The 15,660-nt window shown below is 37.9% G+C and overlaps 1 long non-coding RNA gene across 1 annotated transcript; it reads right to left on the reverse strand.

Moving 5' to 3' along the window:
• Nucleotides 1-1,165: 1,165 nt before the first annotated feature.
• LOC128146821 (uncharacterized) lies at nt 1,166-13,968 on the reverse strand. The gene is made up of 3 exons (XR_008236852.1): nt 13,869-13,968; nt 3,993-4,051; nt 1,166-2,295 (listed from the first exon to the last, which is right to left on the reverse strand). It is a non-coding gene; the product is annotated as an uncharacterized LOC128146821 (long non-coding RNA).
• Nucleotides 13,969-15,660: the final 1,692 nt, after the last annotated feature.

The raw sequence follows: 15,660 nt of genomic DNA on the forward strand, positions 1-15,660 counted from the left end.
GAAGTCATAGGACTCAGAATTATTGAGCAAATGGGAAGGTCTGGGACCCAATACCACGGGTCTGCCCAGGCAAGAGGTAGAGAAGAAGCCACAAAGAGTTTTAGTTGGTGAGAAGTTGTCATCTTTACTATTGTTCTAGACCAATTGTTCTATACATTGGAGGATTTTCCAGATTGTGACTCACAGAGTCATTGTTTACAGTGTATCACACTATGAAATGCCTTAACTTCATGAGGTGAGAAGGCATGCTACTTCCTTGGTATCACTCTTCTTCCACCATAACCTCTAGCCCACCAAGTTAAAGTGGGCCCAGATGGCTTCAAAGTGAGGTAAATGTTTTTAAAATCAAGCTAATTATTTCTAACTATATTTAAATTGATTCCTAAAAAAAGCGAGGAAAAGCTGTAATTATAGGAGACATACATACTTCTTCATGCACTTTCACTGTATAACTTGTCTTACTGCTATACTGTTAAATATGGTTTTACTAGTGCTAGCTTTATGGCATAGTCTGTGCTGTCACAGTGGATTAAATTAAAGATTAAATTAAGAAGTTCCTTAGTCACAACCATCTTGGGCCACTGGTCTTTCCCTTTTCAGGAGGGAAAACTGGAGATGTTGTGGTTAGTAAAATATAGACATAATTTTAATGTTTCTCCACTGTTAATTGTTAATGCTTAAGAATTTTCTAAACAGAAAAAAACTCAAGACAGCTGGAGATTCTCTGCAGGTCAAGCATGGCCTGTACTGTAGAGTCCCCTCCTATAACTAATCTGCTAAGCAGACAGCAGCAATGGAAAATCCTTTTAGTATAGGTGCTGTCCAGCTATAGAATTGCAAAACCTTAGGTCTAGGGATTAGTATCATTTCAGGAATGATGGAGGGAAGCCTGCATCCAACACTTTGCTAATCTGAAAAAGTAGTAATGTGTCAGCCTTTTAGTCTGATCCCCTTGTGCAATAGTCAGGCCTGACAGTTTTTTGGGTTTAGGTGTCTTAAATCTACAATAATTACTAGTCTGTCTGTGCGTTAGTAAACTGGCCTGAAAGAGCTTTTGAACAAGTGAATGATCAGAGATGAAATAAAAACATATTAACTGTGTAAAATTATCAACTTTTGGCCTTGCAAGCTGCTTAGTGTAGAAGGAATGGCTTTTTTTCTGTCTTTCCAATGATAAAAAATACTTGTTCTTTCCTTGCTTTGGTAGGACTTTCTACCTTAGATAGGTCTGAGACAAACACCCAGGTTACTGGAGAGAAGATGGGGAGCCAACAGGGAAATTTTTCTCGGATGACCTGTGGCAAGAAATGCATAAAGACTTGTATGCCGATTGAACCAGCACCTCTCATTCAGTGAGGAACTTAAAAGTGTAAAAGAGAGAGAGAAGTAAGAAAACGGGGGTGAAACTGCAGCCCCTTTGTTCTCTGATGCTGAGCCAGAGATGAAAGAGCAGAAATGACGGCAGTTGGAAGATTACCCTATTGTCCCACTAACTTAAATTGCTGAACCCTGCTTTAACGTACATGGGTACCTGTGGATAGTCCTTCATACTCACAGCCGTGCAGTGACTGACAGATGAGGAACAAGTTAATGAACTTATTCAGCTAACAGATATTCCTGGTTCTCACTAATTCCTGTGCAACCACTCAGCTCTCCACTACCTCTATCAGTGAGACTGTGTTGCCTGATATTTAATGTTCCTTTAACACATACCTTTTCAATTTTGTTATTTACTACTGGCAGAAAGGATTCTTGTAATGGTTTTCATTACAGTATTTGGTCTTTCAATACTTTTTTATTGTTAATAAATTGGTTTAATTGTAAAATATGTTAAGGTATAAGTGCTTGGGGAAAAAGGAAGGGTCATGAAGTTATATCAGAGAACTTTCATAATGTTCAAACTATTTTATAATGTTAGAAAAAACAACAGTAAATATACAGTACGTTACAACAGCACGCTCCATTCCTTCATTATTCCTTCACACAGGTTACCACTCATTGTGGAGTTGGGGCACATGGCCCTAAAAGGATTACACATCCTTTTTTTCAGTGATGGCAGATGCTTTCTTCTTGTTGGTACTGGGACTTGAGCCTTGTCTCAGTAGTAATTTTCACTCTGCATCTAATTTTCAGCTGTACAGATGCAGCACTTCAAAATAACATAAAAATCACTGTACCCTTCAGCGTCCTAGAAGCATCATTGACAGCACCATTTTTCCTTCAAAGACACCCTCTTTTACTGTTCTGCAACTGTGCAGTTAAGCTTTCTGCTGTATGCTCTCAGTAGACTTGATTCTGTAAAACAATGGCAAGACACACTGTTATTCAGAAAGTCTCGTCTTGTCCAGATAAATAAAAAAGTTAGCCTAAGGACACTGCGCCTTCATGTTGAATTGTACTTGGTGCCTTTGCAGACAAACAAGACCTGCATAATAACTAAATAATACCTTTTAGGTATCACATACACAAGTGCTATTGATAGAGATAATGGACTTAAAGCTGGGACAGTCTCAAAGTTACTATTTCAGACATGTTAAAAACATTCTTAGTTTGTGGATATGTCACATTAGCTGTTTCACAAACTTCACTGCCACATCACTAATGTTTGTCTTTTAACACCAAAGTGGTTAGTTAAACACAGAACTCATGGCAACCAAATTCTGCATAGTAAAAATGTAATTATATATATATCTATATAAATATATATAAAACTTCTAAAGAAAAAATTTAGTTCTGAATATGTGTTCCATGAATTGAAAACTAGAATAACATTTTCCCATTAAAACTTGTCTTCAAATAAGATTGAGATTTGTTTTTTTCTGTTTTGGTCAGCAAAACCTAGGTCAATTCAACCCAAAATATAATAAAATCCCTTAAATCAGAAAGATTTCCATGCTAACAATAACCGCTAATAATAGTTGCATTCTCTTAGGAGAAATAACTGGCACATTGATTGGCACCCTTTGAGGAGTACAGCTGTTGCTTGGCACTTAGGTTTGCAGTAGAGTTGCAGTACTTCTATGCGCCCAAGAGACAAAACTGTCTATTTCACACTATTCCAGGTTGCACCTAGACTTTGTCTGTAGTGAAATATGCCCAAGTCCCAACTCAGCCATGTGATTTTTAACTCATTACAAAGCTGCTTAGGCTAAACTTCTATTTTCTTGGAATAATTTTTTAAAGAAAGACTAAAAGAAAACATGATGTTTATGTTAAAGCTCTGTGATTATTCTAGAAAAGGAATTGTACAACAGAAATCCTCTGCTCATGAAACAAGTACACTGCTAACAGGAGCTTCCTTCACTGGATGGGCTTCTTGGTGAGATTCCCAAACAAAAAGATCACCAACATCACCAGAAGTCAACCCTTGACTACAGCAGAGTAAGGATTGGTCTACGGGTCCTATCTGTGATACTGTTTTGGTAAGATAAAACCTTTTGCACTACTGTCAGGAAGCAGCAAGGGCAGCTGCTCCGACAGGGAATGGGGAGCCAAGGGCAATGCTGCAGTCACCAGGGCAGGCTCCTGGCTGCCCCAGCGAGAAAGCAGGACAGGACCATAGATAGCAGCTGATGTTCAACCAAGAGTTCAGAGCATTAGACAAGTTTGTGGTGATGAGGCAGGTCCATGGTCAAGCTGGCAGTCTATCTGCAGGTCAGGATCAGACCCAGTAAGTGTAACTGAGGTCATGATCTCTGAGCAGGTCCATGGCGACAAAGTGAGGCCAAGGCCATCAGCCCACGGTTTGGGCTTGGGATCAGCAGGGCCTGCGGCCAGGCTGGAGACTGGCACTCCTACAGTCTAGCTCAGGCAGGGACCGAGGGAGATCCAGGGCCTGTGGGCAGGGGTTGGGGGAGACCCTGGGGGAAGCTGGTGAGGGCCATTAAGGCCTATTAGAGCCCTGAGGGCCCTGACAACTGCAGAGTAGAGTACTATCACCAATTCATGTCGTGTGGGCCATGCAAAACTCATTAGGTGTTAAGAACTTTTACCTTCTGATATTTGAAGGCTTCCTAGAGATGAAGCAGTCATTCCAGAGTTGTCGTGTTCCCTGGAAAAAGCATTAGAGTACAGTTTTATTACTCCTGTATATTATTTAAATCTGACATACTACTTCCACTCAAACCCAAGTCATTTTACCAGTGAAAGAGAAGTGGAAAATGCAAATTGCTATTCTGTAGAGATGGATGTGTAATTCTGGGAATGTCCAGAACTCTAAATTTAAGAAAATCATCCCAGGGGCATCTCTTCATAAAGTTTCACTGCAACAAAAAAATGTCAAGTCTTAACTTTCAGTCTGAAACTTTTTATTCCTTTCATAAAGAACAAGCTTACTGGCTGACATGCATGGGCAATTATCTAAAGATAATGATTAGTCTTACTGCAGAAGTGTGTGAATTTTATGTTATTCATAGAGTCTCAGTTTGGACCCATTTTAAAGGTTATTCACTAAAGGAAAATGAGAGTATATAACAGGCTTTCTGCTTATAGTGAATTTTTAATGCAGTTAATATTGGCTTATTTTGTGTAAATAAACAAGAATTGAGAAATCTAAGGCTAGGTAGAGGTCAGATTTTGTCATTTAGGGTCTGTTCCTAAAAGGCCTCTTTTCTCAAATAGTACCTCATGCAGAATGCACAAAAATGAAAGTTTTAGTCAGTTAAGTTTGTTTAAATGACATTATGGGGGATAAGACCAAATTGTTTCAGAAAGTGTTACCCTAGTGTTCAGAGACCTTGTACTTAGGCAGTCAGCCAGAATCTATCACCATGGATTCACAACAATCAAGACCTTGACAAGTTTTATGTCTAAAGAAAACCAGTTAGTCAATTAATGGTTAAAGACTTCAAAACATCTTTTTGTTAGTATGACACTGATTCAAAAGATAAAAGACTAAGCAAATCTTTTCAATAGTTTTCTGTTCTTTTCTCCAAATCTGAGGAGGAGGAGGAATGAAAAAAAAAAATCCATCCACAAATCCTGCTAGAACACATAATAGTTAACTAGTAGCCCATCGTTTAGAGTAACTCTTCCATTAGCAATTGGTACATTTCCTCTAAAACAGAAGGAAACTTTCAATAGATTTTACGGTTTCAGACTTGAGACTTTTCTTTAATTGGATGTCGCCATTTAATTTTGAATGAAATAGTTTTTCTTTTACTGCATTCTGGTACATGCCAGCTTTGACAGAGAAAGCAAGCAACATAATGCTCATATGGCACATTAAGAGCCACACTCTGTTGTGGCTTTGCACTTCAGAGACCCTAAATTCTACAAAATTTGTTCATTAAAAGGCTTGACTACAGCAGTCTCTGTGTTAGAGGTAATGCAGTAATTGAAGGAGGCACAATTGCTTTTTGCAAAACCTATTTTTGAACTCTATGAAGGGAGAAAATAACAAATTGTCTGCCCCAATTTCTCTTCATATTCTTTAGCTAGCTCAATCAAACATAGCTGCACTTAATGCAGGAGCCCCTCAATGAAATTCTGTGGCATGGGTAATACAGAACATCAGACTGCATCATCATAGAGATTTTTCTCATCCTGAAATCTAACAAGATACCTTTTAGGAATCTATCTTTCTTCAGAAAACACGTGGTTATGATTCCCAAAGCTGCTCAGAACTCACTGCTGTAAGTGCCATCAAACACCCTCTAAACATTATAACGAGGCTCATGATGGATGTAATGTAAGTACACGCATACACACTGCCTTGTAGATTTTCTTCGCTTACAACTTTGGCCCTCCTCAGCAGCCATTTGGATGCCTTCTAGAATAGCCAGGCATTCAGGGCATGCTGATTCCTTAAGAACCTCTTAAAGAAAATTTGGTCCCAGTACATACCTGCCCAACTCTGCTGACATCAGCAAGTTCGTGAAGGAACATAAATTGTTTGCTGGAGGAAAATTCAGTGCTTTCTCTTAGTGGCTTAAATTTGGGAAAATATCCCTATTAACATTAGTGTTCAAACAGAAAACAGTGCTAACACATTGCTGGACTCAGCTTTCTATCTGGAATTCTGCAATCCAATTGTTATAAGTTCTCATGAGCAGTGCTGTCTTCCAAAATACCACAGTTTTCTTGGTACCCAAGAGCTCCTGCTATGTAGATGACCTGGAACATACAATTTAGATCTTCAGATGCAGTGGGTGTAACATCTGCAGACCTTGCCTTAGGGTTAATGCTATTCTATGTGGAAGTATAAGATCCAAAGCCAGACAAAAAGTGTATTCTCCTGGAAAATTCTTTGGCCTAAAGCTGCCCAGGATCCTTCTACTGTAGACCACCATTTTGTTTTAATTATTATTTTCAGATTAGCTTGCTTCATTTATCAGTGAACAGACCTGCAGTTAAACCAATTCTCCTGTTGCAAAATATTGCATAGGTTTTCCCCTCTTCTACTCAGAGAATCAACTTCTGTCCTTTAATTGCATTCATCCAAATAATTTTAAACTGCTCTTTTACTTCTCTCTGTCCTATTTCAATAATTATCGTACTCGAAAGCACCTGCAGAGAAGGCTGATGAAGCATCTTCCAGTAGCCATCAACTTTCTGAATGTATAAATTGTTTATTTGGGGTGCAGTCACAAAGATCAAATAATCTCCTCACTCCTATCACTGTAGCAGGTTTATCAGTAAGGTAGACATATATATTGCACAGTGCCACCATTTTCAGAAAAACAACCTCAAAGCATCAGCCAGAATTCATTAGTTGTATTTAAATAGATTCCCCAAACATCAGAGTCTAAGGAATGGTAGAGGGCAGATTGGGGACAGCTTGTAAGTGAACTAAGAAATTATATGTCCTTAGTACTTTTGTCCTTGTTAATATGAATAGTGGTTACTAAAGCCCATGGAGATGACTTCAGCTATTCAGGTTAAAGGTCTGTCTTTCCACAAAACTACCATTACTGCATCAGCCTGGCTGATAGCCTCTCCACCTCATAGTGCTAGGAAGAGATTTTCTTCTATGCATAAATTACATTAAATTAACCATCACTGGCAGGTGGGTGGTGAAATTATATATTTTTAGTGAAGCCAGCAGTTAAGATTTTCAAGGGCATTCTTCTTTTAGTTTCAACAGGAATATCAGTGGAAGAATGTGTACCCTGAAAAATTCTGCCTTCGCATTTTCTTTTTGGCTGGAAACCAAATTGCTGTCAAAAGGTGCAGCTCATCAAGAGAGGAAGCCTTTGTTTTGTTTAATTTCAAAGTTATAAAACATAAAACTGTTAAACTGTGATAATAACATTTCAGCCAACTTAAGCAGGGATGCAATATATTACTAATGTTTCCTGAAGCAATGAAGATTCAAAGTGTGGTTTCCTCTTTTTGCTTTTTCTTTTTGCCCCAGCAGTTAAATTTTTTTTTGTGAAAAAAAACTTATTCATACATTTTTTTTCAAGGATATGTTTTCATTAACTCAGGTCTAGACCTATGTGGAAAACGGGAGAAAATGTTTATCACGGTTTTCATTTGATTAGTTGAAATGTTGCTGGAAATATCAACATTTCAACATGTGAAACATTTTCATTACCTTTACCAATGTCAACAGGGACTGGCTCTGCAAAAAATCAAAGGTGGTAGATCTATGCCCAGCAGCCACAATATATTAGAAAACTAAATCAGCTCGGTAAATCTGTCCCCAAACCACCAGGCAGAATTGAGTTGCAAGCATTAGAGTTGTCCCCTCTTTCCAAATCCACAGCATGAACTCTCCTGAAAGAATCCACTTTCCAGAATGCTTCATGCGTCAGACATTAAAAACAAACAAATAAACAAGAAAAAAACCAGGCTTTTCAAAATGTCTCAGGTTGGGTGACCAGAATAGCCAAGTCATGAATCATTTGTAAAAAATCTTGACCATGGTCATTGCTGCAACACATTTGGAAATCCTTGGATACTCTAGGCCTGACCTAGAATATCATTCAAGTACATGTATATGACTATACATAAGTATAGTTCCTCTTGGGGTTCCCACTTCTTCATCTGCCAACTGAAATATTTTGAGGTAGAGTGGAGTTTTGCTAGGTAAAAGCTAAGGGAAAAAAAAGTTCACAAATCCACAATAAAGTTCACATTCACATTTGACCGTATTATAACCCAGCAGAATTCACATGTGAAGTAATTTGAGATGTTTCCATGAAATCCCCCGGGAACCAGCTTAAGGGGTTTTAAAAAAAAGGAGGGAGAGAAAACTAAAAGAAATTCCATTCTCTTACAATAAAACATGCAACTTTAGCTAATTATTTAAGCATGCTCTTCAAATTAAAAAAACCCTTTCATTAAAATTAAGCACATGAACAAAGACTTAATCAACTGTAGTTATCAAATTCAGCCAGTGGTAAGCCACAAGCTCTTAAAGGCCCCATATGACTGATAAATGTAACTTTTTTTCATTTGTACAATAAAAATAGTGATATAATTTTATGTAAAATGTGAAAAAATTATTGCAACAAAAAGTCACCCTCACTCCCAAGCTGAGAGCTTGGCCCTGGTCCTCCTCTCACTGGGACTGCAAGCAAGGTTTCACAGATATCACCAATTTACATGGTGTGAGAGCTCAGCGTGCCCTTCTGTATACAAAATTTTAACACACAGCAATCTGATGGCTGATTACCACCCTCCCTCTCTCCTTCTTCCTTTATAACTGGGTTTATAATGAAAACGTTGACACAGCCTTAACTATGGCAACATTAACATTTGCCATTATAATTAAAAGATTCTTTTTTTCCTTTGTGATCTACATGCATATACTCTTCCCAGTGCAGTAGTTACAGATGGTATAGCTTGTAACATATACTATCCCTAAACAACAAATACATTCTTTTTAGAGTATGTCTCTGATAAATTTTATTTAAATGTAAAAGGAAATAGGCATAAAATGTAGTTTGCTTACAAGTTTCCTTTATGGTTGTTTGACTGTCACTTTTCTGCAGATTTATGATAATCATTCTTGCAACAAAAACGTTTACTTCACTGTCTAAATAATAAGGTAATTTGTTACAGCTAATTACTCAAGTGCTTCCTTTATCTCAATTAAAAGATTCAGGCTGATTTTCTACATTTCTGCAGCAGTATGTTCCAGAATATCTTGTTAATGTATTCCCTATCACATATTTGTTAAGGAATGCATGGTCCATGCAAAAATGAAATGCTAAAATACATAGCTGCAATCTTAAACAATGATTTATTGTGACATGGGATGTGGGACATTTCCACAGCTTTTGTGATTGCAGTAATGAAGCTGTAAACCAAATAGCATGAAATGAAGCAAGGCCTTACAATTTAATCAGCTCGTAAACAGATCTACTGCATCAAGCAAATGACATTATTATCCATCCGAAGTAAATCATGCTAATCTCAGGAGATAAAATCAACATCATTAATGGTCACATGTCATATTCATCAACACTAAACCATCCCTTTTGACAGATTAATCCTAACTACAGCTCCCACGATGTATGGTAATAGGGCTTGTAGCATACATTTCATTCAGCAGTAAGGCTAACCAGCACTCTTAGTCTGCTATTACAAATAATTTTTTTATTGATTTACATATTTTAAAATGCATTTAAGGTGAGGTACCATTAAAAATCCTGTCACTATCACATATTTCTTCCTCACATTCTCAGCCTGTATTAATAGAAACTAGAAACTAAACACTGTATGCCATATAAATACTTTCTTTAACACGCTGTTAGTGGTAATTAAAGATTTCTGCCTGTGTTTTTCATTCAGCAATAAAAATATGTGCCCTTTTTAATAGGGTTTAAAGAACTATTGATAGTATTATTCTAATATCTCATTTGTAGTGTAGTAGTGCATAGTGCCCCAGTCATGGATCAGGGCTCCATTGAGCCAAGTAGGATCCTGAAGACTTTATTATCCATTATCCCATAATTAATACAACAGGAAAAATAAAGTTGCATTTATGATATTCACTCTTCATTGCAGTTCATTGTGTCCTGCAGACTGGTTGTGTATTTCTGCTCAGACTCCAGCTCATGCGTATTGCCTATTTGTTCCAAACACAAAATATATTTATTTATCATCGAACTGACCCTGTATGAATGCTTTTGAAAAGTGTCCACTATTCAAAGTGTCACTTTCCTTGAACAGGCACTGAATTATATTGACAGGCACATTATCAAGGGCTGCTGACTGACAGAATGAATGACTGCGGCTACATACTGCATTGCCAGTCATTGACTGAGTGGGTGCAAAAATTATCTACAACCTTTGTAGATCTAAAGGACTCTGAACTAAGGCTAGAAAAGAAGATATATGCAAGTGATTTACTAGCGCAGCATTTATCAACTTAGTACAAACATCTCAACTATTACCCAAACTACTTCACTAATGTAGTAATTCATTAATGGTTTATTCTCTCTCCTGAAACTATTTTTTTAACATTCCTTTTATGCAATTATTAATGTCATGTTTTTAATATGTGTTTATGTTTCACCAGGGGAATGTCTGGGGTAATAATTTTAAAAGCAACCACTGCCTCCTGCATTTGTTTTTAAGCCGGTGTGGGTTAAGATGCATCTTGGTAAGATTGTTAAGGGCAAGGCAAAAACAGTATTAGAGACTAGCTGTGGCTGACACATAGCAATCAGTAAATTTGGTTAAGAGAATAGGCAGAATACTTCCTGGACTGTGCTGGGACTTTAGGAAAACACGAAACTAACCACAAAAGCATTTCATTTATTTACCAAAATAGTTTATCAGCTGGACTTATTTTTGATTGACATAATGGCAGCTTGAAGAAGTAGACCACAAAGATCTACTTTTTGTAAAAATCACATCTATTGACTAGAATAAAAAATGCTAATAAAATGTTTCAATAAGTGCATTACTTTCAAAACCTCAAAGTACTAATGTAAAATTTACTGGAATCCACTGACCTTTAAAGAGCTTTTAAAGCTTTTGTGACTTAGATTGTCACATTACTTACCACGAATCCTTAAGAATCTGTTTTTTCTATCTATGGTGTGTTTTTAATGTTGAGGTTGTGAAGACTTTCCCTTTTCTGTCACTGTCCTTTTTACTCTCAGTACTCCCATACCTGAAGCCCTACATAACAAGTTACTTAATCTTTGACAGGCTGCAGACATCTGTGGAGCTCATCAGTGGTGGTGGTTAGAGGACTAAAAGAATCACTGATGAGGAAGAACAAAACCCTTCATCTTTCTCATAGGATTTTGCGCTACTGCATGTCTTAGTGAGATCATGGTGTCATTGAGCTAGTCCTCCTCCAAACCTGTGTCCTAGTACCTCCTATACATGTCTCCTCTTAAAAGGGTTTACTAGGAAAGCCAAAATGAAAGTAATCTGTCCCCGAAGGGGTATGGTTTAGGTAGGCAAAAGAAACAAACCTGTTTCTCAAGCAATACAAGCAAAGCCAGCAACAGGATTTCTTGGTAGTGTAAGTGCATATAAAGTAGAAGTTTTGCCAGCACAGCTATGGTGGAATGAAGTAAAGGGAAAAAAAATAGTCCCTGATACAGCTGTGAAGCCAAAATTTTCCTATGTAGACCAAGTCCTAGTAAGAAACTGCACTTGCGCAAAAATAATTATGATCTAGAAAGACATAGGATGGATTGTCTCACTTTTATCTGCAAGAAACAAAGGAACAAAAACATCCAGTGGGCAAAACACAGCAGAAGTGCCTCTAATAGCTCACTTTTATGCCTGTTAGAGGTATGGATTAGGACTACCATTAAAAGGATAAGGACAGTCCCACGGGACTAATTGGTAATTAAGAGTAAAATGATGTATTATTTTTATTCCTATTATTTGGTTGTCCCAGAGAACAAGTTTTAATACATATATAATAAAAAACCTCTTTGAGAATTTTGTATGAAGTATTTAGCAGTGGGACTCACATAAGAGCCACTACTGTAGAACTAAAATACCACATCATCTTAACATTTTTTGGTAGAAGACTTATTAAAAATACCATTAACTGATGATATCATTACAGAGAACTTGTTAAACCATTAGTTTCACTTTTGAAATACAGCTGTAATAGGAAGCTGTGCTTGTTTTTAATAAGTCCCGATAATATTCTATCAGTTTAAAGAGCTACACATTGAACTCATACAGATAACTGGTTCAGTCTCAAAATGATAAAACACGTCAAGATATAAAGATCATTTCATTCCTTAAAAATGAAAAGAAGACATGATTTAAAATACTGTGCTTTGGTTGCATACACAAGATTTCTATAGTCAATCATCCAAACCAAGCTGAAACCCTGCTTTAAAAAACAGTTTAAAAAGGTTAAGAATAGAAAGCATCTTAATTTTTATGCATGTATGTTGTTTGTTGTTTTATGTTTAGTGCAACTTAATAAATCAATCTAAGCAACATAATGCAAAACAAAATTTTAATGCTAGTAACACTGCTAGTTACAAGGTAATAATATTACCTGAAGAAATGCACAAGTGATTACTGAGGAAATGACTGTTAAATAGTTGAGAATAATAAAGCCAACTAGAAGGTGCAGGGTACCCAACACTGGTATACAAGGCTGGATTCTCCTACATGTAGATGTATGCTGAGACATATTCAAAGCAACATACAACGGAGTTATCATTTTACTACCATGATGCGCTGGTGAAAATGATGGTGGAATATGCAGCGCTGGACATTCAGGCCCTAAATTTCTCTCCAGTATGTCATCAATTTGAATTTGGCTGAGGTTTGTAATAACTAGTGAAAAAAAATAATTACTTTCTCACTTGTTTACCAGTGTGGAATAAGTTGTTGGTTATTGTGTTGTAGCTGTAAGGTTGTATTTGAACTCTAGAGTGCTTTTAAAAGTCAATGTACAGGATACAAGTTGAAGCAATAATTGGACTATGTGAAAAGTTTATATTATTATAAAGAAGCACTAAGAAACCATGGGAATTAACATAAGCTAGATATGCAGAGTTCAATGTGTAGCATCAACAATACAGTGAAAGAAACAGTGGAATATGCCTCAAACGTATTTAGTGGCATGGCAGCATTGGTTCAATAAAGATACCAAGGCAACAGAGACATTATGAACATAGCAAAAACTCCTGGCAGCTGATTTTCCTTTTGGCCATTTAGCATGTACAGTGTAGTAAGTTTATGCACCTATACAGTGACAAATTGGTGCCTGCTTTATGATCCACATCACTTCTCTGAACCAGCTTTTCCTGATGAGTAATCTACATTGCCACTGTTTGGGTCACATAGAAGAAAACCCTAATGTTGTAGCTGACACCTTTATTTTCATCCCAGCTGACTGCAGAGCTTCTAATTTTGCAAGACAAAAGGTTATTAGGCATAGTATCAAAGGGAGCAGTACCAGATCTGCAAACTAAAATCTAAGGAAATGAGAAAACACTTTTTCCTCTTATATGCTCACTGTATATAAATGTGCAAAATACACATAGCTCATTAGTGAGCAAAATTAGCCTTTCTCATTTTCTCATCTGCAAACTTAACAGTGACATAAGCATGGACTTCAACATACAATCTTTCAGCTTCAATTTTCTCGTGTTGAAAAAGAGGGAAATCCAGACTGAAGAGAAGAGAAAAATACACCCTTTATTAAAGCTGTATTATAAAAACATATACAACTACACAAAAGTTTGTTATTGCACTCTTGGCTTTGAAGTCTCCTTTCAATGCTTGCTTTCTTCTACGAAGTAGTTGGAGATATACCATGCAAGCACAGGGATCCTTGCAATTAATTTAAGGCATACTGAAGGCAACACAAGCTAGAACAAAACTCAACATTTTTTTATAGTTTTAGCCAACCTTTGCCATAAGGTGAATTAGTTAATTTTGAATTTTTATTTTAGAAAAATCACTTAGAAAAGGCCTACCTATGCTCCTTTGTTCTCTTCCTTTTTTTCATTCCTTCTGAATGCCATTTCTTCTGCCAGAGGGGGGAAAAAATAAATCAGTTTATTATTGCATCTTCATACATACAGAAGGTGAACAAAGCACATACATGATGACCCATTTCTTAGCTGTTGACAGGGGAGTTGGAAAACACTGGAAACACTTTTTTAATACTGTTTGGATTACAAAAGGGTCTTGTCCTGGTTTCAGCTGGGATAGAGTTAACTGTCTTCCTAGTAGCTGGTACAGTGCTATGTTTTGAGTTCAGAGCGAAGAATGTTGATAACACTGATGTTTTCAGTTGTTGCTCAGTAGTGTTTAGACTAATGTCAAGGATTTTTCAGCTTCTCATGCCCAGCCAGCGAGAAAGCTGGAGGGGCACAAGAAGTTGGCACAGGACACAGCCAGGGCACCTGACCCAAACTGGCCAACGGTGTATTCCATACCATGTGACGTCCCATCCAGTACAGAAACGGGGAAGTGGGGGACGGGGTTTCGCCGCTCGGGGGACTGGCTGGGTGTCGGTCGGCGGGTGGTGAGCAATTGCACTGCGTATCATTTGTACATTCCAATCCTTTCATTATTGCTGTTGTCATTTTATTAGTGTTATCATTATCATTATTAGTTTCTTCTTTTCTGTTCTATTAAACCGTTCTTATCTCAACCCACGGGTTTTGCTTCTTTTCCCGATTTTCTCCCCCATCCCACTGGGTGGGGGGGAGTGAGTGAGCGGCTGCGTGGTGTTTAGTTGCTGGCTGGGGTTAAACCACGACAGTCCTTTTTGGCGCCCAACGTGGGGCACGAAGGGTTGAGATAATGACAAACCTGACCAGAGCTTGTTAAAACAAATTTGTTATAAGCATTCATTATATCGGTCTAATAGTTGCTGGTCATTATGTTGATTTATGTGTTCTTAGAGTTGTTGCTCTGGTTTTTAAAGTTCTGTTATGTATCACCTCGCTTGCTGTATGTAGTCCCTCTTCTGCTGCTTATCATCCGTGGGAGGTGGATTAAGGTTTTCGCTTTGATGTATTGTATAACACTGGTTTATGGTATGATAAAGTCGTCGGCTGTGGGATTAATCTGGTACTTGCACCCAGCATTGTCACCTTTATACTGTGGAAGCCATCTGTGGGAAACTATTAATAATTATACCATTTACCTTTCCTCCTTGGAAAACCAGTCTATGGGTGGGATACCTTTCTTCCCCTCTCCTTTCTCCTTCAGTCCAGTTACAATGGTGTTTGAGAATTTTGAAAAATTTGAATACTCTTGGGATGTTGGGACCAGCACGGTCCTAGCCCTACTGCTAGGAATTAGTATGCTTCTGAATGTGGTTCAGCTCTCATTTAAGGTTAAACAACTATTTAAGAAAATCACCCAGAGATCTGCCCCAAGGCTGGATAATTATGAGTGGCAGGGTGTGTGGGGTAGTATGGGCAAGTACCTAGAAAAGTGGGCACCTCCAGTGTTTTGGAAATTCACCCCTGAACAAGTGCAGAATCCAGAAGAACTAGTAAAATATTTGGAAAAGGTATGCTGTCACCCCGGCAGCTCCAGAGAGATACAAATCACTGCAACGTGCTGGGCCTGGCCCATGCCTATCGAGCCCTGTTCAACACCACTCAGTACCCCTCAAGGGGAAGAGAAGGTCTCTGGACCTAACAACAAAACGATGAGCACTGTGGCTATCCAAACCTCAGCGACAGGCACTGCAGCCCCTCCAGCCTCGGCAATGAGCATGGCAGCTACCCAAACCTCGGCAACGGGCAC

The sequence above is a fragment of the Harpia harpyja genome, chromosome 10 (assembly GCF_026419915.1).
Source record: "Harpia harpyja isolate bHarHar1 chromosome 10, bHarHar1 primary haplotype, whole genome shotgun sequence".
Classification (NCBI taxonomy): Eukaryota; Metazoa; Chordata; class Aves; order Accipitriformes; family Accipitridae; genus Harpia; species Harpia harpyja.